An 8,529-nucleotide genomic window follows, 5' to 3' on the forward strand; every position below is an offset into this window, starting at 1 on the left:
ACAAGCATTGGGGACTCGTCTAGACATGAGTACTGCCTATCATCCACAAACTGATGGACAGAGCGAAAGGACGATACAAACGCTTAAAGACATGCTACGAGCATGTGTTATTTATTTCGGAAACAGTTGGGATCGACACCTACCGTTAGCAGAATTTTCCTACAATAACAGTTATCATTCTAGTATTGAGATGGCGCCGTTTGAGGCACTTTATGGTAGAAAGTGCAGGTCTCTGATTTGTTGGAATGGAGTGGGGATAGACAGATTACGGGTCCAGACATAATACAAGAAACTACAGAGAAAATCATCCAAATTCAACAACGATTGAAAACCGCCTAGAGTCGACAAAAGAGCTACGCGGACAGTAAAAAAAAGATATAGAGTTTGAAATTGGAGAAATGGTCATGCTTAAGGTTTCACCTTGGAAAGGCGTTGTTCGATTTGGTAAACGGGGGAAACTAAATCCAAGGTACATTGGACCATTCAAGATTATAGATCGTGTCGGACCAGTAGCTTACCAACTGGAGCTACCTCAACAACTCGCCGCTGTACATAACACTTTCCACGTCTCTAATTTGAAGAAATGGTTTGCTAAAGAAGATCTCACTATTCCGTTGAACGAAATCCAAATCAATGAAAAACTTCAATTCATTGAAGAACCCGTCGAAATAATGGATCGTGAGGTTAAGAGACTTAAGCAAAACAAGATACCAATTGTTAAGATTTGATGGAATGCTCGTAGAGGACCCGAGTTCACCTGGGAGCGTGAAGATCAGATGAAGAAGAAATACCCGCATCTATTTCCAGAAGATTCATCAACACCTTCAACAGCTTAAAATTTCAGGACGAAATTTATTTAACGGGTAGGTACTGTAGTGACCCGAACTTTTCCATGTTTATATATATTAATTGAGATTGATATTTACATGACTAAATGTTTCCAACATTTTAAGCAATCAAACTTGTTAAGACTTGATTAAATGAAATAAGTTTCATATAGACAATTGATCACCCATGTTGACCGGCGATTCACGAACGTTACAAAATTGTAAAAACTACATGTTGTGGTATATATATAGACATATATATATGGTTGACATAAGATTATGATGAGTAAGTATCGCACTAAGTATATTAACAATGTGTGATATACATAAGAAATGAGATTACTAAGTTAAGAAACTCGAAATGATATATATAACGATTATCGTTATGATAACGTCTACTAAATACATATGTATCATATTAAGGTATTGATACACTATATTTAACATGATAAAATGATATTTAAATATATCATTAAGTGTGTTAACAATGAACTACATATGTAAAAACAAGACTACTAACCCAAGAATTACGAAACGAGACTTATATGTAACGATTATCGTTGTAACGATATTTTAATGTATATATCATATTAAGAGATATTCATACATCATAATATCATGATAATATAATAATTTAACATCTCATTTGATATAATAAACATTAAGTTAACAACATTAATTGAGATCGTTAACTTAAAGGTTTCAAAACAACACTTACATGTAACGACTAACGAAGACTTAACGACTCCATTAGAATGTATATACATGTTGTGTTTTGATATGTATTCTTACACTTTTGAAAGACTTCAAGACACATATCAAAATACTTCTACTTAACAAAAATGCTTACAATTACATCCTCGTTCAGTTTCATCAACAATTCTACTTGTATGCACCCGTATTCGTACTCGTACAATACACAGCTTTTAGATGTATGTACTATTGGTATATACACTCCAATGATCAGCTCTTAGCAGCCCATGTGAGTCACCTAACACATTTGGAAACCATCATTTGGCAACTAGCATGAAATATATCATAAAATTACAAAAATATGAGTAATCATTCATGACTTATCTACATGAAAACAAAATTACGTATCCTTTAAATCTAATTCATATACCAACGACTAAAAACACCTACAAACACTTTCATTCTTCAATTTTCTTCATCTAAGTGATCTCTCTCAAGTTCTATCTTCAAGTTCTAAGTGTTCTTCATAAATTCCATAAGTATAGTTTCATAAAAATCAAGAATACTTCCAAGTTTGCAAGTCTACTTCCAAGCCTTCTAATCCATTCCAAGTAATCATCTAAGATTAAGGAACCTTTGTTATTTACAGCAGGTTATCTTTCTAATTCAATGTAATATTCATATTCAAATTTTGATTCAGTTTCTACAACTATAACAATCTTATTTCGAGTGAAAATCTTACTTGAACTGTTTTCGTGTCATGATTCTGTTTCAAGAACTTTCAAGCCATCCAAGGATCCTTTGAAGCTAGATCCATTTTTTTCATTTCCAGTAGTTTTATCCATAAAACTTGAGGTAGTAATGATGTTCATAACATCATTCGATTCATACATATAAAGCTATCTTATTAGAAGGTTTAAACTTGTAATCACTAGAACATAGTTTAGTTAATTCTAAACTTGTTCGCAAACAAAAGTTAATCCTTCTAACTTGACTTTTAAAATAAACTAAACACATGTTCTATATCTATATGATATGAAAACTTAATTATTTAAAACCTGGAAACACGGTGTACACCATAAAATCGGATATACGCCGTCGTAGTGAATCCGGGGGCTGTTTTGGTTTGGATAATTAAAAACTATGATAAACTTTGATTTAAAAGTTGTTCTTATGCGAAAATGATTTTTATTATGAACATGAAACTATATCCAAAAATCATGGTTAAACTCAATGTGGAAGTATATTTTCCAAAATGGTCATCTAGACGTCGTTCTTTCGACTGAAATGACTACCTTTACAAAAACGACTTGTAACCTGTAATTCCAACTATAAACTTATACTTTTTCTGTATAGATTCATAAAGTTAAGTTCAATATGAAATCATAGCAATTTGATTCACTCAAAACGGTTTTAAAATGAAGAAGTTATGGGTAAAACAAGATTGGTTATTTTTGCTTGTTGTAGCTACGTGAAAATTGGTAACAAATCTATATTAATCATATCCTAGCTAACTTATATTGTATTATACATGTATTGTAATATATTATGTAATATTGGGATACCATAGACACGTATGCAAATGTTTTGACATATCATATCGACCCATCGATATATATTATTTGGAACAACCATAGACACTCTATATGCAGTAATGTTGGAGTTAGCTATACAGGGTTGAGATTGATTCCAAAAATATATATAGTTTGAGTTGTGATCTAGCCTGAGACGTGTATACACTGGGTCGTGGATTGATTCAAGATAATATATATATCGATTTATTTATGTACATCTAATTATGGACAACTAGTTGTAACAAGGACAGCTGACCTAATAAACTTAAAACAGTAAAACGTATTAAAAATGTTGTAAATATATTTTGAACATACTTTGATATATATGTACATATTTGTTATAGGTTCGTGAATCGACTAGTGGCCAAGTCTTACTTCTCGACGAAGTAAAAATCTGTGAAAGTGAGTTATAGTCCCACTTTTAAAATCTAATATTTTTGGGATGAGAATACATGCAGGTTTTATAAATGATTTACAAAATAGACACAAGTACGTGAAACTACATTCTATGGTTGAATTATCGAAATCGAATATGCCCCTTTTTATTAAGTCTGGTAATCTAAGAATTAGGGAATAGACACCCTAATTGACGCGAATCCTAAAGATAGATCTATTGGGCCTAACAAACCCCATCCAAAGTACCAGATGCTTTAGTACTTCGAAATTTATATCATATCCGAAGGGTGTCCCGGAACGATGGGGATATTCTTATATATGCATCTTGTTAATGTCGGTTACCAGGTGTTCACCATATGAATGATTTTTATCTCTATGTATGGGATGTATATTGAAATATGAAATCTTGTGGTCTATTATTATGATTTGATAATATATAGGTTAAACCTATAACTTACCAACATTTTTGTTGACGTTTTAAGCATGTTTATTCTCAGGTGATTATTAAGAGCTTCCGCTGTTGCATACTAAAATAAGGACAAGATTTGGAGTCCATGCTTGTATGATATTATGTAAAAAAAACTACATTCAAGAAACTTATTTTTTGATGTAATATATTCTTATTGTAAACCATTATGTAATGGTCGTGTGTAAACGGTATATTTTAGATTATCATTATTTGATAATCTACGTAATGCTTTTAAACCTTTATCGATAAAATAAAGGTTATGGTTGTTTTAAAAATGAATGCAGTCTTAGAAAAACGTCTCATATAGAGGTCAAAACCTCGCGACGAAATCAATTAATATGGAACGTTTATAATCAATATGAACGGGACATTTCAACGTCCCCGAGTGTTTTGAGGACGAGAAGTAAAGAAGGCTTGAGCAGATGGCTGATTCGTTGGTTGAACTTGACAACCAAATTGAGAGGCCAGTTGTCTCAGTACCTGCATCGCATTAGATTGCGAACTGAAAGGTGTTGTTACTTGTTGACCGATGTTCGTGGCAGTAAATGCCTGGGCTGGTGAGACAACTGGTGTTGTTTTATGAATCATATAATCATGATCAGAAAGAAGGCCATGTAGTTCAATAAAGGCAGTTTCCTCCTTCCGTGTAAGAAGTGTGGATTTGAGACTATTGTATTCTTCACGAAGACCAGATATGACAAGCATAACTAGATCCTTTTCTTTGATATGTTCTCCAATATTTGTAAGTGCATCAGCATATTCCTTAGCTTGAGTGAGGTATACTGAAGCAGATTCGACACTTTTCATCTCAATTTTGAGGAGTTGTGTTTTCAGGGTATATTCCCTAGAAGATGTATGAGGGGCATAAGCACGTTCTAATGCTAGCCAAACATCTCTGGATGTGGTTCCTTGTACATGTGAAAAGGAAGCTTCAGATATAGTGGAAATAATTAACATTCGTACATGAGCATCGTTAGATATCCATGTAGAATAGTTGGGATTTGGTTTAACTGCTTTGGATTCATCTCCGTCTGATAATTCAAGGGATTTGATAACTTGTGATGGACATGCAATGGTTCCATCAACATATCCATACAAGTTATTTGTAATAAGAAATGGCTCGATCATTATCTTTCAAAAGCCATAATTTGTTGGTGACAATTTAAAAGCGAACTTGTGATAATTGTGAGACGTTTTGTCAACAACGGTAAAGGCATTGATCATTGCCATTGTATACTCCAAAATATTGTTGTTGTTGTTGTTGTTGTTGTTGTTGTTGTTGTTGTTGTTGTTATTATTATTATTATATTATTATTATTATTGTTATTATTATTATTATTATTATTATTATTATTATTATTATTATTATTATTATTATTATTATTAAAAAGGGTAGGAGAATAAAAAAACACAGATAGTAGCACTCCGTTTGTATAAAAGAGAAATATAGCAGGGGAATTGATATTTCCAAACATAAATTTGATAGATCCACCCAGAATTACTAACTTGCCCTTAATGATATGTTACACAAATTTTTTGATACACTTTATTGAAGGACATTATTGAAAAAAAGCAACAAATGTGTTTGGATCTATCAATTTGAAGTTTGGAAATATCAGCTCCCATATAGTAGGTGCAGATTTTTTTTCCGTCTTTTAATAAAAACTTAAAAATAAAAGAAAGAAAAATTCGGTGTATTATAAGAGGTAGAAAGTCACGTTCAAACTGGATAACCCTTTTTTTTTTTTTGCGAGTTTCGTTCCAGAAACAACACCAGTTACTCCAAGGTTATCAAAAACTTAAATTAAAACGTGATATTTGCTCGGAATTCCTCCGAAAGACGATTATAGGTGGTGGTGGCAGTTGAATCACCGGAAAAAAGGTGCTTCCGGTCAAAAAGAAAAATTTTTGACGGCGACGCGTGACGGCCGTTTGTTGTTCGAAATTAAAATTAATTTTCAGGGTATGGACGGATTATTGAGAGGATTTTAATGGTGTGGGTGGTGTGGTGAGATTTTATGTAACGAAGCTCAATTTCGGGTCAAAACGTGTAAGTTGGCAGGGACACGCTAACCCTGTGTGCCGTAGCACCCACCAATCCCACCCCGAAAGAGACCTGTGCTGGCAAAGTACCTCCTCCCAGGTACCACAGTGACGGCAAGGTGATTTTTACCCCAGCTAGCTAGACCCCCGAAACACTTCACAAATTTCCCCCCGGAGGGAGAAATAATTCCATGCGGGGCGCCCAGACTGAGAATCGAACTTGCGCCTTTCTTCGGGTCAAAGCTTCCCCCACTGTGGGCCCAGGGATCAAAGGCATCAGGTACCACTGAGCTATAAGCTCGTTGGTAACGAAGCTCAATTTTGAAGTCTTATTTCTGGTTTTTTTTTTTTTTTTTTTTTTTTTTACTTTTGTGGCCAGAAGAGTCGCTTCTGATGTGGAGGTTCAGACAAGGCTGCAACCACAGAGCATACTTTGAATCTTCCTTAACATTTTTTTTATATATACCGGAATTGTAGCCGGAATGACTGCCGGAATTGTTGCCGGACTAAGAGAGTGGCTGCCGGATTTTGCCGGACTTAGGCTTGAACAGCTCTTGATATCATAATATAATAATAATAATAATAATAATAATAATAATAATAATAATAATAATAATAATAATAATAATAATAATAATAATAATAATAATAATAATAATAATAATAATAATAATAATAATAATAATAATAATAATAATAATAATAATAATAATAATAATAATAATAATAATAATAATAATAACAATAATAATAATAATAATAATAATAATAATAATAATAATAATAGAGATAAGAAAGAAGATAGATATTGAACTGTAAGTTGTTGTGTGTTATTTTTGTGTGTTTACATCAATACATTGTGCCTTCTATATATAGAAGGAAAAGTTACATAAACCATCCCTAAACTATAACTAGAATATAGCTTGAGCGTTATACTTATAAATGATTGTCTAATACATATCAATCCAATTCGCTGCTTCAATGAAGAACCTTGATAGTTTTAAGAATCCGCCTATCGAAAATTGAGCATGAAAAATGGATATATTGGTTGCTACTCAAAATACTTATGCAATCAAGCACATATATCATCAACTGCTTACATAAAAACATAAATATAAACTCAATAAATATACTAAAACAGTTTAATGATTCAAGTTTTTAAATTTATCATAACTTTTTTCAGTGAGACACGATATCAAACTTGTGGTGTGCACCTGTTCTACCTGTTCTCTCCAACTTCAAATGATCCTCCCTGAATACAGTAGATGAAATGAAAAAAAAAATAAAAAGACATCCGATGAAAAAATAGACTGTATCAAAACCTTGATGAACTCAATAAATATTAGTAATCGGACTACAAAATAATATATGATGTTAAAGCAGAGGGGTACGAAATAGTTATATTTTTATTGCGAAATACTATTAAATACGATACAATTTTACACAAGTTATTTATTTATTTATAGAGTGGATATACCTAAACCTTGCTACAACACTTATAGGCAGTGTACCTAATCGTACAGTAGTGTAGTTTTTAGTAAGTCCGGTTCGTTCTACAGGGAGCTAGCTGAGTTTAACGCTATATTTTTAAACAATTATATTTGTATATATATATATATATATATATATATATATATATATATATATATATATATATATATTAGTAATATAGTAGTAGTATTATTATTATAAAAGGGGGTTTTTACCATTTAATGACCGGTTTGTCGATTTTATATTTTAAGCGTAAAGATAAATGACGATAATATAAATGACAAAATTTAAATTGCGATAAAGTAAATTGCAGTAATTAAAATGACAGTAAATAAAGGTACGATGAAATATGAAATAAAAGTATTATACTTATTTAAACTTCCGTAATCATGATGTTTGACGTTTTGATTAATTGTTACCCGGGTTAATTGTCCTTTGTCCTGGATTATTTGATACCTATTTGATTTTTGTCCATAATAGTCCATCGGTCATAATTATAAAATGCTCGTCAAATTAACCTTATTCCCGAAGTCAAATATTCCAACTAATTAGGGATTCGAACTGTAACAAGGTTTTAATACTTTGTTTAATGATTACACCAGGTTATCGACTGCGTGTAATCCAAGGTTTTATTACTTTGTTAACAACTACACCAATTATCCTTGTATGTAATTCACCCCTGTTTTAATGAGATATGAATATTAATTTACCCACTTGATCAGAATGAATAATCAATTACCTAACCCGAATAATTAATTAAATGATCGTAAAAGATGTCGTATAAACGTCACTAAATAGAACATACATAATCATTTTAATAATTATTAGATTAACTAATTTGAAGATAGGTTCGACAGGTTCGAATGAGTTGTCATTCGATTAGACAATACCCCCTATCTATTAATAGTCAATAGTCCAATGTCCACAAGTGTCGGTCTTTTGTCCAAACCTTAATTATGGTACAAAATCTAATAACTTCGTCTTAATATTTAGTCTAATATCACGATTACTTCGGCTCAAATAAGCATAATAATAA

Source organism: Rutidosis leptorrhynchoides, chromosome 2, assembly GCF_046630445.1.
Source record: "Rutidosis leptorrhynchoides isolate AG116_Rl617_1_P2 chromosome 2, CSIRO_AGI_Rlap_v1, whole genome shotgun sequence".
In the NCBI taxonomy this organism is placed as follows: Eukaryota; Viridiplantae; Streptophyta; class Magnoliopsida; order Asterales; family Asteraceae; genus Rutidosis; species Rutidosis leptorrhynchoides.